This window comes from Bubalus bubalis, chromosome 13, assembly GCF_019923935.1.
Source record: "Bubalus bubalis isolate 160015118507 breed Murrah chromosome 13, NDDB_SH_1, whole genome shotgun sequence".
In the NCBI taxonomy this organism is placed as follows: Eukaryota; Metazoa; Chordata; class Mammalia; order Artiodactyla; family Bovidae; genus Bubalus; species Bubalus bubalis.
The window spans coordinates 8,361,709-8,379,791 of NC_059169.1; positions in this window are offsets into that span (position 1 = coordinate 8,361,709).

Sequence of the window (18,083 nt, forward strand, 5' to 3'; positions counted from 1 at the left end):
TCACGGGAGGTAAAATCAGAGGCTAACTGGCAGATGCTGGAATATGATAGGATGTAGCAGGGAGAAGCAAGAATCAGTATGGAGGGCATGATTAGGCTTTGGTAGAGAGGTTTCAATTTTTTATTCACTTGATTTTGTTTTACTTTTTTTTTTAAAGATTTTTTTTTATGTGGATCATTTTCTCCCCCTCAGTGTTCCACTGAAATTATATGTACAGATAAGATAGGATGCTGCTTCCTTCAAGACCTTCCCTGAAGGCAAATGGGAATTTTATTGTGGATTAAGGCTTCCCCAGTGGCTCAGATGGTAAAGAATCTGCCTGCAATGCAGGAGACCTGGATTTGATCCCTGGGTTGGGAAGAGCCCCTGGAGAAGGGAATGGCAACCCACTCCAGTATTCTTGGTTGGGAAGTCCCATAGACAGAGGAGCCAGGCGGGCTACTGCCCATGGGGTTGCAGATGAGTCAGAGATGACTGAGCAACTAACATTTTCACTTTCAAGGATGTTAAGGCATTCATTACTGTCATTCCTTACAGATGATGCTATTCAAAATCTTTCCAAACCCATCAACTCATGTAACAACACTTTGGGATAGTTTGGCTCATGTGCCCACCACACTTTACTCATTAAAAAAAAAAAAGGACACAAAGAGATTAAGAAGATACAGCAAGTCATCAGACCCATGACAAAAGCAGGCCTTCTGTAGACCATTCTGACAATACTGCTTCTGCTTTATGTTTTGGTGTTTTGGCCTTGAGACGTGGGATCTTAGCTTCTCCATCAGGGGTCGGACCTGCACGCTCTGCACCGGGAGGTGAAGTCTTAACCACTGGACGGCCAGGGAAACAGAACATACCCAGATAAGGGTACACACACAGACCATAAAGTATACTTTGGTGAGTTACCATGTCACCATGAGCAAGCTCAGACAGTGGAGCATTCCCAGCAGTTTGTAAGCACCCTCTCTGTCTGTCACCTGGGTCTGCAGGGGCTTGTGGGGCTGAACCGGGGGAGAAAGGGGTTCAGACAGTGTGAAGCCCTGAGGCAGAGAGATCGTGCAGCTTGGTGAAAAAGCAACCCACTATCTCGAGTGGAATTCAAAGTACAAACTCATAAGCTACATGAAACTTGTAGCAGTTTCCCCCAATATTCTTTTCCACCCTCTGCAGCCTGTTCCGTGTCTTGGGATGTCCTGCCAAGGGTCACCTTGTGGACGACAGCTCAGGTCATGTCCTTGGAGCCCTGGGTGTGTCCATGGGATCAGTTGGCCCATTCCACAGGAGCCTGTGGTTTGGTAATGTTTTGTGACTTTCAGTGTATAAGTCTTTGACCCTCTTGGTTACTTTTATAACTAGATATCTTATTCCTTTGGATGCGATTGCTACTGGAATTGTTTTCTTCACTCATTCATTGCAGCCGATCCCCTTGGCTTTCGAGTCTCTTGAGGGCTCTGCTCAACTTTGAGACTCTCATCTGCAACTTCCAGAACTGTCAGCTGCTCTTTAGAAGAACTGGTCCAAATGCTGGTATGAACTCTTTGGACTTTCCTCATCTCCTAGATATTGGCCTCACAATTATACCCTTAGGTGATAGAAAACTTGTTGTTAAGTTTTAACAGGATGCAGGCCCCATAGTGTTTGGTTAAGTCAAGTGGAGTACAACATACAAGGTCAGTCAGAAATAATATGTTAAGAGCACACAAGTGAGAAAGCTGAGGCAGATAGACTTGCAATCGACCTTGACTTTTTCTCTCTCTGTTATGTCTCTACATGGTATGGCTCATAGTTCATTGAGTTAGACCTGTATATTGTCATCCTGCTTATTTAACTTATATGCAGAGTACATCATGTGAAATGCTGGGTTGGATGAAACACAAACTGAAATCAAGATCACCAGAAGAAATATCAATAACCTCAGACACGCAGATGACACCACCCTTATGGCAGAAAGTGAAGAGGAAGGAACTAAAGAGCCTCTTGATGAAAGTGAAAGAGGAGAGTGAAAAAGTTGGCTTAAAGCTCAACATTCAGAAAACTAAGATCATATCATCTGGTCCCATCATTTCATGGGAAATAGATGGGGAAACAGTGGAAACAATGGCAGACTTCATTTTCTTGGGCTCCAAAATCACTGCAAATGGTAACTGTAGCCATGAAATTAAAAGACGCTTGCTCCTTGGAAGAAAAGCTATGACCAACCTAGACAGCTTATTAAAAAGCAGAGACATTACTTTGCCAACAAAGGTCCATCTAGTCAAAGCTATGGTTTTTCCAGTAATCATGTATGGATGTCAGAGTTAGACTATAAAGAAAGCTGAGTGCCAAAGAATTTACGGTTTTGAACTGTGGTGTTGGAGAAGACTCTTGAGAGTCCCTTGGACTGCAAGGAGATCCAACCAGTCCATCCTAAAGGAAATCAGTCCTGAATATTCTTTGGAAGGACTGATGCTAAAGCTGAAACTCCAATACTTTGGCCACCTGATGTGAAGAACTGACTTATTGGAAACGACCCTGATGCTGGGAAAGATTGAAGGCAGGAGGAGAAGTGAATGCCAGAGAATGAGATGATTGGATGGCATGACCGACTGGATGGACATGAGTTTGAGTAAACTCTGGGAATTGGTGATGGACAGGGAAGCCTGGTGTGCAGCAGTCCTTGGGGTTGCAAAGAGTCAGACACTACTGAGCGACTGAACTGAACTGATTATGTTTCACTGACAAGCTGACAATTATGTCAGTTTTGTTACCTGAATTGAAATGATGGTAAATACCATATAATGTGGTTTTGTAGATTACTGGAGATAAATTGAATCAAGCTCTTTATAACTGATAACTCTCATTCCTAATTACCATGTTAGAGAAGGAAAGCAATGTGAGAATGGCTGATAAAACTCTGAGAAAGGTCATTTGATGTAATTTGGTGAATATCCATTGTTATCCTGTAAGTATACCAATCTATCTTAAAGAATTTAACACTCATCAAATTAACCAAAGACTTTCAGAGGAGATCAGTCCTGGGTATTCATTGGAAGGACTGATGCTGAAGCTGGAACTCCAATACTTTGGCCACCTCATGCGAAGAGTTGACTCATTGGAAAAGACTCTGATGCTGGGAGGGATTGAGGGCAGGAGGAGGAGGGGACGACAGAGGATGAGATGGCTGGATGGCATCACCGACTCGATGGACATGAGTTTGAGTGAACTCCGGGAGTTGGTGATGGACAGGGAAGCCTGGTGTGCTGTGATTCATGGGGTTGCAAAGAGTTGGACATGACTGAGCGACTGAACTGAACTGAACTGAACTGGATTGAGTGTCAAATTAGGAACAGTCATCAGATATGCAGACATCTAAATGATCCATAAACAGCAACGGAATTTTAAAAAAGGTAATGGAAGAAAAACTAAAGAGAAATATTAGCAGTTGAACATATAAATGTGGATTTAGGTCTTAATTATAATTAAGATTTTTTAAATGTCCTGTAGATAAGCTGTAAATTGATGCATTAGAAATTAAGAAATAAGAAGGCCAACTGGGGACCACCCTAAACAATACGAGGTAGGGATATGTTTAAGAACATTTTAGGAACTTCCTGGAGAGTCAGTCCAGGGGCTCAGACTCCACCTTCCAATGCAGGGGGCACAAGTTCCATCCTCGGTCTAGGAACTAAGATCCCACATGCTGTGTGGTATGGCAAAAAAAAAATTTTTTTAAACCAAAAAATTCTATTATGAGGCTGCATTGATAAAGTCTATGGTTCAAAAAGTGATGCTTTTATTTACATCCTGCTTCTTTGAATTTCCCCTTCCCTAGACTTTGCCAGCTGTTACAAACAAGTCTGTCATTTACTGTGAGAGGAAAAGAGAGACTAGATGGATTTGCTTGTATCCATCACGACTGGTGAAAAACAACTTTTGCTGTCTTAATAGTGAGTTATTATCCATGCTTTCTTACATGAAGGATAACGCTTCAATTTTTTCATTAGTTCTGCTACAAACCTCTTGAACAACCATTGATATGATTAAGTGATTTCCTGACAATTTGGGCCAACAAAATAACGAGAGCATATGCCTCTGAATTATTTGTTGATTAAAAATCTGACATAACTTATTGGAAAGAAATTGAAGAAAGTCTTAAAAAAAAACTTTATCATTGAAGTTTTAAACCATTTTAAAACACCAGGGCAGTATTTTCCAAATTTATTTGAGATTTTGGTTGTTCTCCTGAGAAAATAATCGTCAAATTTGGCCAGAGACATGGTCATAACTACGATCAAATGAATTTCAGAAACTTGGGGAATGCAACCAAGGTAATCTGATTTCTTTAGTTGAGAACAATTCGAAATCTGTAATGTGATAATGCCTGCTATGAATCTCCAGAGGGATGAAAACTGGGCTAGAGTTATCGAGTGTCAATTCTCAGGATCACAGAGAATATTTCTCAACCTCTTTTCTGTGGAACATTTAGGAGGAGAGAAAATTGTTAGTAATGACATGCTAATGGAATCACTTCAAAAGTGTTGTCCTCCGTGTTCTGGCAACAGATATTTTCATTCAGCTTACTTTTATTTGTACGACTCAGTGTCTTCTTGAAAACTTGCATCTCAGGATCAGTACAGTAAGAATTTGGCATCAATGGATGATGAAATAATATCTTGATTCATCCAGGCTGTTATAAAAAGTCACCACAGACTGGGTGACTTATATAACAGAAATTGGTTTCTCATTGTTCTAGAGGCTGGGAAGGCCAAGTGCAAGGTGTTGGCTGATTCCTTTCCTAATAACTCTCTTCCTGGCTTGTGAATTTGGGGTGGGCACAATTCAGTCCCTAATAAATGATATGCCAAAAAGAAAGTCTTTCTAGTTAGTATATTAGTTATGACTTCTGCTGGCAAGTGCCCCAAATCAACTTGAACCATAGTAGGGAAGAAAGATGGGGTTTGTTACAATAATAACAAAGGTATCATCTAGACCCAAGGGTAAGAATGCCATTGCGCATTAGGAAGATCTAGAATAATGCTGTCCAATAGAAAAATCACATGAACCACAAATGTAGAACACGTGGTAACTTTAATCTAACAGCCACATGAAAAAAAAAGAAATGGATGAATTTAATTTTAGTAATATATTTTACTTAACCAAATCTATGAAAAATGTTTTAATTTTGTAATCAGCACAGGAATATTAAGATATTTTGTATTCTTTTTTTGGGGTACTAAAGCTTTGAAATCTAGAGTGTATTTTGCACTGATAGTACATCTTAATTCAAAGTAGTCACATTTCAAGTGCTCAAAAGCCCTATATGGCTGGTGGCTACCATATTGGACCATGTGAGTCCAGAGCAAAGAATGACAAGGGTTTAGGGAACCCACACAGTTCTCTCTCAGTATTCAAATTTCAGAGCAATTTATTTTGGTGGAACCATTTTAAAATTTTGTTTAAAATCTGTTGAAGAGACGAGTGTCACACGAAATTTAAAAATAAACTCATCTATGTGTTGTTTTCAGGAGTTGTATTTCTGAAAGTTTGAAAAGTAAAAACAGAAAAAAAGATGCATCAGGCAAACATTAGACAGAAACAGACTCAAACACCAAATGAAACAGATTTTAAGAAATAAAGAGGTGCCCAGTATAATGATAACATTTTCACTTCACCAAGAAGGTATAGCCGTCCTAAACTATAGCCATAATACAGCCTCAATATACATCGAGTGGAAATGAGGAGGACCAAGAAATTCACAAGACAATTGCTTTTGATAGATTATTTTAAATGCTTCTCATTGATAGATGAAGAAAAATAAATGATTGGGCTATAGAATATTTAAAAAATGCAATCAGTGAACAATCTTATCCAATGGACATATGTAGAACTCTGTGCTGAACAACTAGAGGATGCATATTTTTTTCAAATACACACAGCATGTTTATAAAAAGGAATTTCGTACCACACCGTAAACAAGGTATCAATATAGCTTAAGAAAGATTATTATACAGAATATGTCCTCTTACTCCAGTGAAATTCAATAAAAAATAAGAAATAAAAATAACTAAAAAGCACTGTGTAGCTGAAAATATAAATGTGTCTGTTAAATAACACATTCTCCCAAAAGACATGTTAATGGAAATGTGAAATCACTTACAAGTGATAATAGCTATGCTATGCTAAGTCACTTCAGTCGTGTCCGACTCTGTGCGACCCCATAGACGGCAGCCCACCAGGCTCCCCCGTCCCTGGGATTCTCCAGGCCAGAACACTGGAGTGGGTTGCCATTTCCTTCTCCAAGGCATGAAAGTGAAAAGTGAAAGTGAAGTCGCTCAGTCGTGTCCGACTCTTAGCGACCCCATGGACTGCAGCCTAACAGGCTCCTCCGTCCATGGGATTTTCCAGGCAAGAGTACTGGAGTGGGGTGCCATTGCCTTCTCCAATAATAGCTATACAACACATAAATGGGAAATAGATGGGGAAACAGTGGAAATGGTGTCAGACTTTAGTTTTTTGGGCTCCAAAATCACTGCAGATGGTGACTGCAGCCATGAAATTAAAAGATGCTTACTCCTTGGAAGGAAAGTTATGACCAACCTAGATTGCATACTCAAAAGCAGAGACATTACTTTGCCAACAAAGGTCCGTCTACTCAAGGCTATGGTTTTTCCTGTGGTCAAGTATGGATGTGAGAGTTGGACTGTGAAGAAAGCTGAGTGCTGAAGAATTGATGCTTTTGAACTGTGGTGTTGGAGAAGACTCTTGAGAGTCCCTTGGACTGCAAGGAGATCCAACCAGTCCATTCTAAAGGAAATCAGTCCTGGGTGTTCTTTGGAAGGAATGATGCTAAAGCTGAAACTCCAGTACTTTGGCCACCTCATGTGAAGAGTTGACTCATTGGAAAAGCCTCTGATGCTGGGAGGGATTGGGGGCAGGAGGAGAAGGGGATGACAGAGGATGAGATGGCTGGATGGCATCACCGACTTGATGGACGTGAGTTTGAGTGAACTCCGGGAGTTGGTGATGGAGGGGGAGGCCTGGCGTGCTGCGATTCATGGGGTCGCAAAGAGTCAGACACGACTGAGCGACTGAACTGAACTGAACTGAACTGAGCACATAAAAAGTCGTGTGATACAGTTGACACCATACTTAACAGAAAATGCATATCCTTAAATTTTAACACATATAAGGAAGAAAAGATGAACATCAATAAGGTCCACCAATTTATGAAGTAACAAAAGAGCACCAGAAAAGAATTCAATTACGGTTTCTATTTCCTTTTTCACACCAGTTTGCCACTTAGCATCGTTGATTCTACTTTCCAAACACCTTTAAATCCATCTTTCCTCCTCTTTTCCCCACAGCCTTGTATAGATTTAACTTTTCTCATTTCTTTCTCATTTCACTGATTCCTAACAATATTCTCTGTCAGTCCTCTTCTCTCTATTTCATTCATTTCCTTGGCTGAATTTATTCCTAAGTATTTTATTTTTTTCTGATGCTATTATAGATTAGACTTTTGTCTTTATTTCTTTTTCAGATACTTCATTGTTCATGTAAAGAAACACAACTGATTTTTGTATGTTGATTTTGTATCCTGACACTACTGAATTCGTCTAGTAGTTCTAACATTTTGGGGGTATATACCCAGGTATAAGACTGCTCAATCATATGGTAGTTCTATTACTGTTTTGAGGAATATTGTTTTCCATAGTGTCTGCACGATTTTATATTCCCACCTATAATGGATTCCAATCTCTCCCCATTCTTGACAACATTTGTTGTTTCCTGTTTTTTTTTTTTTTTTTTTTTTTTTTTTAGTAATAGCCATCCTAATGGATGGGTGGGAGGTGATTAATTAGGTATATTTTTAAACACCTAAAGTTCAACAGACCTCAGCCAATATTAAACTTCCATTGACTTTTAAATCAATATCTTCTTTTTTCACTCAATGTTTTATTTATTTTTAATTGGAGGATGCTTGCTCTACAACATTGTGTTGGTCTCTGCCACACATCAGCATGAATCAGCCACAGGTCTATCTACGTCCCGTGTGGCTCAGCTGGTAAAAAATCCTCCTGCTATGAGGGAGAGCTGGGTTCAGTCCCTGGGTTGGGGAGATCCCCTGGAGAAGAGAAAGGCTACCCACTCCAGTATTCTGGCCTGGAGAATTCCATGGACTGTATAGTCCATGGGGTTGCAAAGAGTCGGACACAACCGAGCAACTTTCACTTCACTCACCCTTGAACCTCCCTTCCACCCCCCACCCCATCCCACCCCTTCAGGTTATCACAGAGCACCGGATTTTAGTCCCAGCATTATATAGAGAATTTCCACTGGTTATCCGATTTTACATATGGTAATGTATATGTTTCAGTGAACCTATCTGCAGGGCAGCAGTGGAGATGCAGACGTAGGAAGCAGACTTGTGGACATAGGTGGGGAAGGAGAGGGTGGGACGAGCTGAGAGAGTAGCATTGAGTAAAATCAAATATCTTCTTAAAGCATCACATAGGGAGAAGACCAGTCTTAGGGGCCGCTAGTCTACTAAGGCTGGGATGCAGGGACCACATCCAAGCCTTTGTCTAGTGCAGTGCCTAGCAGAGGTCCTGACATGAAAGAGAACTCCGGGCATATTTGCTGAATGAGTGAATGGTGTGTTTCTATGACAATGAGCTTAGAAACGAATGATGTGCTGCTTATTATCATTGGCGGATGCCAGTGTCAAATGCGTGACCACTGGCAAGCCTGGGGCTCATGGGACCCTGTTTCTCTTAAGCAGCACATTGGAGGCAGTTGACGGCTCTCCTTGTTGGTTGCTGTCACTTGGTCTTCAGAGTCAATGAATAACAAAGAGTTGAACTTCCATGTGTTCCCTGAATGCCCAACTCTTTTACATTCTAAAGTAGAGTGAAGAACATTTGGGGGACATGGCTCTTCACCTACTGGGTATGTGATCTTTAAGAATAATCTCTTCCCTACAATGCCCTCATGTGTAAAATGGAATCATGATACCTGCACCAGGAGACTGTTAAGAATTTTAATGAGATAATATATGAAACGGTGCAATGCATATGTATGTAGGCATTATTGCATTGAGTTGGCCCAAAAAATTAGTTTGGGAAAATCTAAATGTATTTTTTGGCCAATCCAATAAATCTATTTTAATTAATTACAGTTTTGCTTTTATGTGTGATTGTTTCTAATTGATAGGAAGGTCCTTGCATTAAAATCTATGAATAAATTATAGAAAAACTCCTAAGATTTCTTTGGAGACTCATATGATATTTTCTTTCAATTATCTCATTAGAAATTACTTTGATCAGAGGATAAAAATCTAACACTAATGTGCTATTTTTTGATCGACACTTCACCAACTGAAGTTGGTGGGCTGAGAATTCTAGGGTTCAGATGAAGAGGTGAGTTAAGCAGTAAATGTCTGATCTCCTCATTTTAAATGTCCTTGGTCACTACGATGGAGTTGCCATGTACTTCCCCCAACTTTAATCAGCATTCTTATGTTAGCTAACAAAGTCATCAGTGAGTATTCCCTTGAAAGCTCTAGAAGCAGTGAGAAGAAATCAAATTTTGCTGGTGGGCACTTCAAAATTCAAAGATAGTTCTTTGTTCACTATGTATCTCATGATTTAAAACCCGAATCTCATCAACTGTGGTATATTCAATACGTTTTCCACAAGATTAACCACAGGTTAGGTAAGTGTTATAAAACTGTGTAACAGGTTAACAAAAGTAAGTACATATTTTTTTTTTTCCCACCTAGAATGGCACCATCCAATAGAGATTTCTGCATTGAAGGAAATGTTCTATAATTCTGCCCTGAGAGAATTGATGGGGTTTCCAGGTGGCTCAGTGGTAACGAATCCATCTGCCAATGCAGGAGATGCAAGAAACGTGGATACGGTCCCTGGGTTGGGAAGACCCTCTGGAGCACGAAATGACACCACTCCAGTATTCTTGCCTGGGCAATCCATGGACAGAGGAGCCTGGCTACAATCTACTGCGTAGCAAAGAGTCAGATGCGACTTGGCAACTGAGCACCCACAATAGAGTAGACACCAGTTGCACATGGCTATTGAACACTTGAAATGTGGCTGGTGTCAAGTTTTTAATTTTATTTAATTTTAATTAATGAAAATTGAAAACTTAAGCAGCCACATGTGGCTAGTGTCTACCACATGGACAAATGAACAGTACAGAGTATCACATCTTTAGGAAAATGAGAGATATGAGATATACTCGAAAATGCATCTAAACTGGGTAAACGTACCTGCAACCCCTCTCTCTGTCTTGTTTGGTGTCAGTTTTAGTTTCTATGTAATGAAGGAAAAATGTTATTCTAAACCAAAATTGACTGCTTTTATAATGGCTGTTGCGGAAGAATAATGCATTTTAGAGGGAAAATGGGCTTCCCTATTGCTCTTCACCTTTTGTAAAGGTGGGAGAAAAAGAGATACAAATAGAAGACTAAAATTTCAAAGCTTTGGTCAGTTCCTCTGTATTGCTACTGGATGAGACCCAGGTTATAAAGCTGTTCCTTTGAACCAAAACATTAACAACATTTGCGTGCATGGTTAGTTGTTACAGTTGTGTCCGACTCTTTGTGGCCCTATGGACCATGGCCTGCCAGGCTCCTCTGTCCATGGGATTCCCCAGGCAAGAATACTGGAGTGGGTGCCATTTCCTTTTCCAGGGGATCTTCCCGACCCAGGGATCAAACCCAGGTCTCCTGCTTGGCAGGAGGATTCTTTTTTTTTTTTTTAAATTTTATTTTATTTTTAAACTTTACATAATTGTATTAGTTTTGCCAAATATCAAAATGAATCCGCCACAGGTATACATGTGTTCCCCATCCTGAACCCTCCTCCCTCCTCCCTCCCCATACTATCCCTCTGGGTCGTCCCAGTGCACCAGCCCCAAGCATCCAGTATCGTGCCTCGAACCTGGACTGGCAACTCGTTTCATACATGATATTTTACATGTTTCAATGCCATTCTCCCAAATCTTCCCACCCTCTCCCTCTCCCACAGAGTCCATAAGACTGTTCTATACATCAGTGTCTCTTTTGCTGTCTTGTACACAGGGTTATTGTTACCATCTTTCTAAATTCCATATATATGCATTAGTATACTGTATTGGTGTTTTTCTTTCTGGCTTACTTCACTCTGTGTAATAGGCTCCAGTTTCATCCACCTCATTAGAACTGATTCAAATGTATTCTTTTTAATGGCTGAGTAATACTCCATTGTGTATATGTACCACAGCTTTCTTATCCATTCATCTGCTGATGGACATCTAGGTTGCTTCCATGTCCTGGCTATTATAAACAGTGCTGCGATGAACATTGGGGTACACGTGTCTCTTTCCCTTCTGGTTTCCTCAGTGTGTATGCCCAGCAGTGGGATTGCTGGATCATAAGGCAGTTCTATTTCCGGTTTTTAAAGGAACCTCCACACTGTCCTCCATAGTGGCCGTACTAGTTTGCATTCCCACCAACAGTGTAAGAGGGTTCCCTTTTCTCCACACCCTCTCCAGCATTTATTACTTGTAGACTTTTGGATGGCAGCCATTCTGACTGGTGTGAAATGGTACCTCATAGTGGTTTTGATTTGCATTTCTCTGATAATGAGTGATGTTGAGCATCTTTTCATGTGTTTGTTAGCCATCTGTATGTCTTCTTTGGAGAAATGCTGTTTAGTTCTTTGGCCCACTTTTTGATTGGGTCATTTATTTTTCTGGAGTTGAGCTATAGGAGTTGCTTGTATATTCTCGAGATTAGTTGTTTGTCAGTTGCTTCATTTGCTATTATCTTCTCCCATTCTGAAGGCTGTCTTTTCACCTTGCTAATAGTTTCCTTTGATGTGCAGAAGCTTTTAAGGTTAATTAGGTCCCATTTGTTTATTTTTGCTTTGATTTCCAATATTCTGGGAGGTGGGTCATAGAGGATCCTGCTGTGATGTATGTCAGAGAGTGTTTTGCCTATGTTCTCCTCTAGGAGTTTTATAGTTTCTGGTCTTACGTTTAGATCTTTAATCCATTTTGAGTTTATTTTTGTGTATGGTGTTAGAAAGTGTTCTAGTTTCATTCTTTTACAAGTGGTTGACCAGATTTCCCAGCACTACTTGTTAAAGAGATTGTCTTTAATCCATTGTATATTCTTGCCTCCTTTGTCAAAGATAAGGTGTCCATATGTGCATGGATTTATCTCTGGGCTTTCTATTTTGTTCCATTGATCTATCTTTCTGTCTTTGTGCCAGTACCATACTGTCTTGATAACTGTGGCTTTGTAGGAGAGCCTGAAGTCAGGTAGGTTGATTCCTCCAGTTCCATTCTTCTTTCTCAAGATCGCTTTGGCTATTCGAGGTTTTTTGGCAGGAGGATTCTTTACCAACTGAGTCACCTGGAAAGCCCCAAGTAACCACCACATATCAAAATTGCATAAGGAGTGAAGATATTAAATATGCTGTATTAACTTATTGCCTTTCCGCCTTTTGAGAGCAATGGAATTGCGGGTTTAGTTCATGGTGAAGGAGTTCCTATTAACCGCATGTGCTATTTCAACTAAGCTTTTCAAAAGCCTTGGATTTATTGTTTATAACCAACAGTTCTGATTTACATCTACACTGATCTCCTGAGTGTACTTCAGTAGCCAAGTTTATACTTCGGGCAAAAAGCAAAATCTCTTTTGATGTAGAAATGTATGCAATTAGGAATACAAACCAAGATAAAACCTCTGAGCCCTCCAGGTGACTGGTGGTGTGTGAGAGGAGCTATGATACATTTGCAAAGAACCTAGAAGAGTCTTTTCTGGAAAACACCAAAAGATAAACAAACAAAGAAACCCACAGTCTTTCCTGGAAGTGAGAGGACAGAATTAGAAACATAGGGTTTCTTTTGGCCCTGAAATTCTTTGATTTCTGCAAATCCTATACCTCTTTTCTTTTTTTAAAAAAATGTATCCTCCTTTGAATCTAGCCAGTGGAGTTCCATTCCCCTTGCCCTCCCCTTTCTGCCGTGAAATTCTGAGAGTTACACACTGTTCACCACTTTTGTTCACTTACTCGCTTCGGAGCAAGTGACTCTGAAAACATGGGTTGTCATACATGAAGTGTCAGCGCGCAGGCAACGTTTTCTTTGCCGAGCTCCTCATAATGTGCGCTACGAACACACACACTCAAGGGCTCTTGGCTGTGGCCATCTGTCAGGTCTGAAGACTGGATTTCAACGTGCTGGTGCCTGGACTCGCGCACATTCTGTCCTGTCTTTTGCAAGTCCTCCCACAGCAAAGAATCTTCCTCTTGGAATTTAGAAAGAAGTCCAAGTCTTTGGTGCTTCTGTTCCACCTCCTGCTGTCTGCTGGGCTGGGAAGGGGAGGGCATGGATCCTTCTGTGAGTACACCCTTTCGCATCCTGTACCCTGGAGGTCTTTTCAGAGAATGAATGGGCTGAGCTCAAGATGACATTTGACTGGAGGAAGGACTGAACCTTTCTGCCCTAGATGAGCTACTCTCTCTTTTGAGATTCCCAAATGAACCGTATGCAGAGAATCTTGCCGGAACCACAGGAGCCCGGAATCCCTGTGTACGAACCCCTCAGGGTTGCCTGGAGGGGGTGACAACCCTTTTTGTTTGGGCTACTCATGAAAGCAAAAGTGTTAGTCGCTCAGTCCTGTCTGACTCTTTGTAGCCTGCCAGGCTCCTCTGTCCATGGGATTCTCCAGGCGAGACTACTGGAGTGGTTACTCTCTCCATACATCTCACCCTCTCCTCCCTTCTCCCTGTGTCCATAAGTCTGTTCTCTATGTCTGTTTCTCCATTCCTGCCTTGCAAATAGTTCTTCAGTACCATCTTATATGTAAAGTGGAAAGCCAGCGGAAATTGGCTGTAGGCCTCAGGGAACTCAAACAGGGGCTCTGTATCAACATAGAGGGGTGGGGAGGGAGAAGAGACGGAGATTCAAAAGGGAGGGGACCTATGCACATCTATGGCTGATTCATGCAGAAAACAATAGAATTCTGTAAAGCAATTACCCTTCAATTAAAAAAACAAATTAATTAAAAAAAAAAGAATCCTGGCGTGGGTTGCCACTTCCTCCTCCAGGGGATCAGAGAGTCACTAGTCATTGATGTCAGAGAGAAAACCAGAAGCCTCATGTCCTCTGCTGTCCCCATAGCCCTGCTGCCACATGGTGTCACTGTTGAAACACAGGCCGGCCAGCTGCCCCAGAGCTGTCTCCTTTGTCCCCAGAACTGGGCCAGGGCCCCCCAACCTCGGTGTCCCCTCCCTAAATGGTCTGGTGGCCTGGAAGTCTAACGTCATCCCTGGCTGCTGTCTGGCGCTGCTCCCCAACTCAGACACTTGTTTCCACAGGGCGGAGTCACCATCATTGATTCCATGTTCCTCCACGACACGTAGGTGCTTTTGCTACCTGTCTCAGGTGTGCAAAGGGAGCCCACAGACTCTCGGACCTTCCAGACCAGTGATCTAGGTTCAGCTTCACTCATGGCTCACACAGCTTCTTGAGTTTAGACATGTAGTGGAGGTGAGCTGATAAAAATAGGTTTACCCATTTTTACCCCTCCCATCAGCCAAGAAAAAAAAAACAACTCCTGTTTTGATTTTGGGTGATGCTGAGAGGGATTGGGGGCAGGAGAAGAAGGGGACGACAGAGGATGAGATGGCTGGATGGCATCACTGACTCAATGCACATGTGTTTGGGTGAACTCCGGGAGTTGGTGATGGACAGGGAGGCCTGGCGTGCTGCGATTCATGAGGTCGCAGAGTCGGACACGACTGAGTGACTGAACTGAACTGAACTGAGGGGAGCCTGTTTACTCAACTAGAAGGAGGGAGGGTGGAGATTGTTCTTTCTACCCTATATGCTCAGTTCAGTTCAGTTCAGTCGCTCAGTCATGTCTGACTCTTTGCGACCCCACAGACTGCAGCATGCCAGGCCTCCCTGTCCATCACCATCTCCCAGAGTTTACCCAAACTCTATATGCTCAGAGGAGAAGGAAATGGCAACCCACTCCAGTTTCTTGCCTGGAGAACTCCATGGACAGAGGAACCCGGCAGGCTACAGTCTATGGGGTCGCAAGAGTCAGACACGACTGAGTGACTAAGCACATATGCTCAGAAGGGGCATAAATGCTTTTACACTTTTAACCTCCAAGTTTTTCTCTTAGAGAAAGGAAAAAGATTGCTTTTCTATCTCAAAAGCCCAGGCCTTCTTTTGGGTAATCATTTTTCTTTCAGAGAGAAGGAGCTGATATTTCAGAGGTGGAAAAGAAAAGCATCTTGACTCTGTGGGTATCCCCAAATTCGGGGGAAAGGGGAAGGTGGGCTTGGCTTTATTGTCGGCGGGACACATGTGTTCTGACACATTGCTCTGTGGTCCAGGCTCAGGGAAATGCTGGTGAACAAACATGAACACTAAGCCCGGGTCCTGCCACTGGGCCACCTGGGTCCTGACACCTCAACCACAGCTTTCAAAGGACCTGATGGGCCTGAGCCTGTAGCTGGTGATAGCTGGAGTTTTGCTGACATGCGGGAGGGCCAGTTGGAAGTCCTAAATGAGAAGGAAATGTCCATTTCCTTTTTGAGGAGTGGACATTTGGGGAGAATTCTTTGGGACAAAAACAGACTTTTGGGGAGAACTCTTTAGAACAAAAATGGACTAAAGGAAATCAACCCTGAATATTCAGTGGAAGGACTGATGCTGAGGCTGAAGCTCTAATACTTTGGCCACCTGATGGGAAGAACTGACTCATTGGAGAAGACCCTGATGCTGGGAAAGATCAAGGGAAGGATGAGAAGGGGACGGCAGAGGATGAGATGATTGGATGGCATCGTCCACTCAGTGGACATGAGTTTGAGCAAACTCTGAGAGATGGTGAAGGACAGGGAAGCTTGGCATGCTGCAGTCCATGCTATCGCAAACAGACACAACTGAGCGACTGAACAACAACTTTGGGAGCACTCAGGGTATTCAGTTTCTTTGACTATCCAAGAGAGAGGGGTAAGAACCCTCAAGGGTTAAGATTGACTTCATGTCAATCTGGTGTTTGGGTGCCGAGCCATATTAAATTAAGTTGGGAGACATTCAAGTAATGTGAGATTGCATCCGTGTGCAGAGCAGATGCAGTAGAATCACCCACATGCATACAACCCCCCATCTAGGTTCAAGCCTTCCCCCTGCCTGATTGGTTTCACCATCTCTGGGAACCGGAGTCCCATCCTTTCAATCTCTTCATCTCTGAGTCTCAAGGGTAGAAGAAACCTTTTCCTCTCTCAGATCAGCTTCACTTTCTGTCTTCTGAGTGGGAGATATTTTCTTCAGAAGAAATAGAGACCTGGTAATGTACATTAAGCGAGTTCTATCAAAGTTTTACTACGTATATCTCTTGTACGCAGGTCATGCTGTGTGGGTACGTGACCATTCCTGTGGAGCAGCAGCCCAGCAATAAGCCTCTACTCAATACGTTTCCCTTGAGCCACTGGGAGGCTATTAATAGCATCTGTCCCAGAAATCGTTTGGAAATAGTCACTGGTCGGGGCCCAAGAGGGGGTGCCAGGCACTTTCCTAAGCTCTCAGTTGATGACCTCTCCAACCCCACGCTTCATTCCCAAACTAGTATTTCTTTCCCCTTTCCTCTGGCCATCTGAGAGTGTTTCTCTTTACCCTTCATGGATCTAATTCCTGCAGTAGACTGGCTGAGAAAACGTCCCTGGTTCCTTCCCTATTTACATCACAGTCACTCTGTAACAAACTCAAATGCTTTCATTGACCTTGTCCTGTACATTACGGATAGATTCCCTGTTCAGTCCACATTCCCTTTGACTTGAACTCTGTTTCCCTCAGAACCAAGGTTTGGATTTGGGATCTGTCTGGATTTATTGAACTTTGGACGTGGTTTCCGATGTTCAGATCATTCAGGCAAACACCATGGCTTCCCCTATTTCGTTGTATTTATCCTTCTGATCTTTTGATGGTGACCTTCCTGCCTCTGTTCCCAATGTGTGACATGGTGACCGCCTTCGTGGGGGCTAGTGTAACCACTCCCCTCGCTGGTTGCTAAAGTCTCAGCACGTTTAGAATGCTGTATGAGAGGAACCATCGTACAATGTTTAGACCCCAAGCAGTAAAGGGCTCCTCTCATCATAGGAGCTCTAAGATCTTTAACATCCTCACAGCATGGAGAATGTCTCTGCTGGACCAAAAGAGGGCAGAAAAGAGATCCCTGTTTTAAACCGTGAGTGTTCAGATACATGGGAGAAGTGCAGTCCTGTCACGGGTGACACTCATGGAGGCAAAAAAAAAAAAAAGCAGATATCCTGGGGCAGGTCAACCTGGGAATAAGGAATACACCGAGGAGGGTATAGACTCGTTCAGCCCAGAGCTTGCTACCTCCATGTGTCGTTACTAATTCAGAGTGGGTGATTAATATGCAGAGTACACGACATGCCATTCTCGACAGATCCTTGTGGCTTCTTAGCGAAATTCCTATCTCCCATCAAAATGAGGGAGACCAGTCCCATCACCCCACCATCAGGAGCCAGCTGCCTGTGAGACTTCCTCTCCTGGATTATGCCGTCTCTCTTTCTGAGCCTTCAGCCTTTGCTCTATCTTAATACCTTTCCCATCAGCCTTTAAACACATCCCAGTCCCTTCCATCTTAAAAAAGCTTTCTATGACTTGCCCCCTAATCTCTGCATTTGGAGAGCAGTGCTCCTTATCTGTAGCTAAACACTAACCAAAGGCTACAGGAATGGCTTTGCCCTGTTTCCTGACTAACAAAATGAAACAAAACTGCTATGACCCGAGTTGCCAATTGCAGTCTGTGAGGTGGGCATGTGTGCTCAGTCATGTGTGATCCTTGACGACTCCAGGGACTGTAGCCCACCAGGCTCCTCTGTTCATGGAACTCTCCAGGCAAGAATGCTGGGGAGGGGGGGTGGTTGCCATTTCTTTCTCCACGGGATCTTCCTGGCCCAGGGATCTTAACCTGTGTCTCCTGCACTGGCAGGTGGATTCTTTACCACTGAGCCACCAGGGAAGCCCCCCTCATAACCTCATCTAAGCCTGTT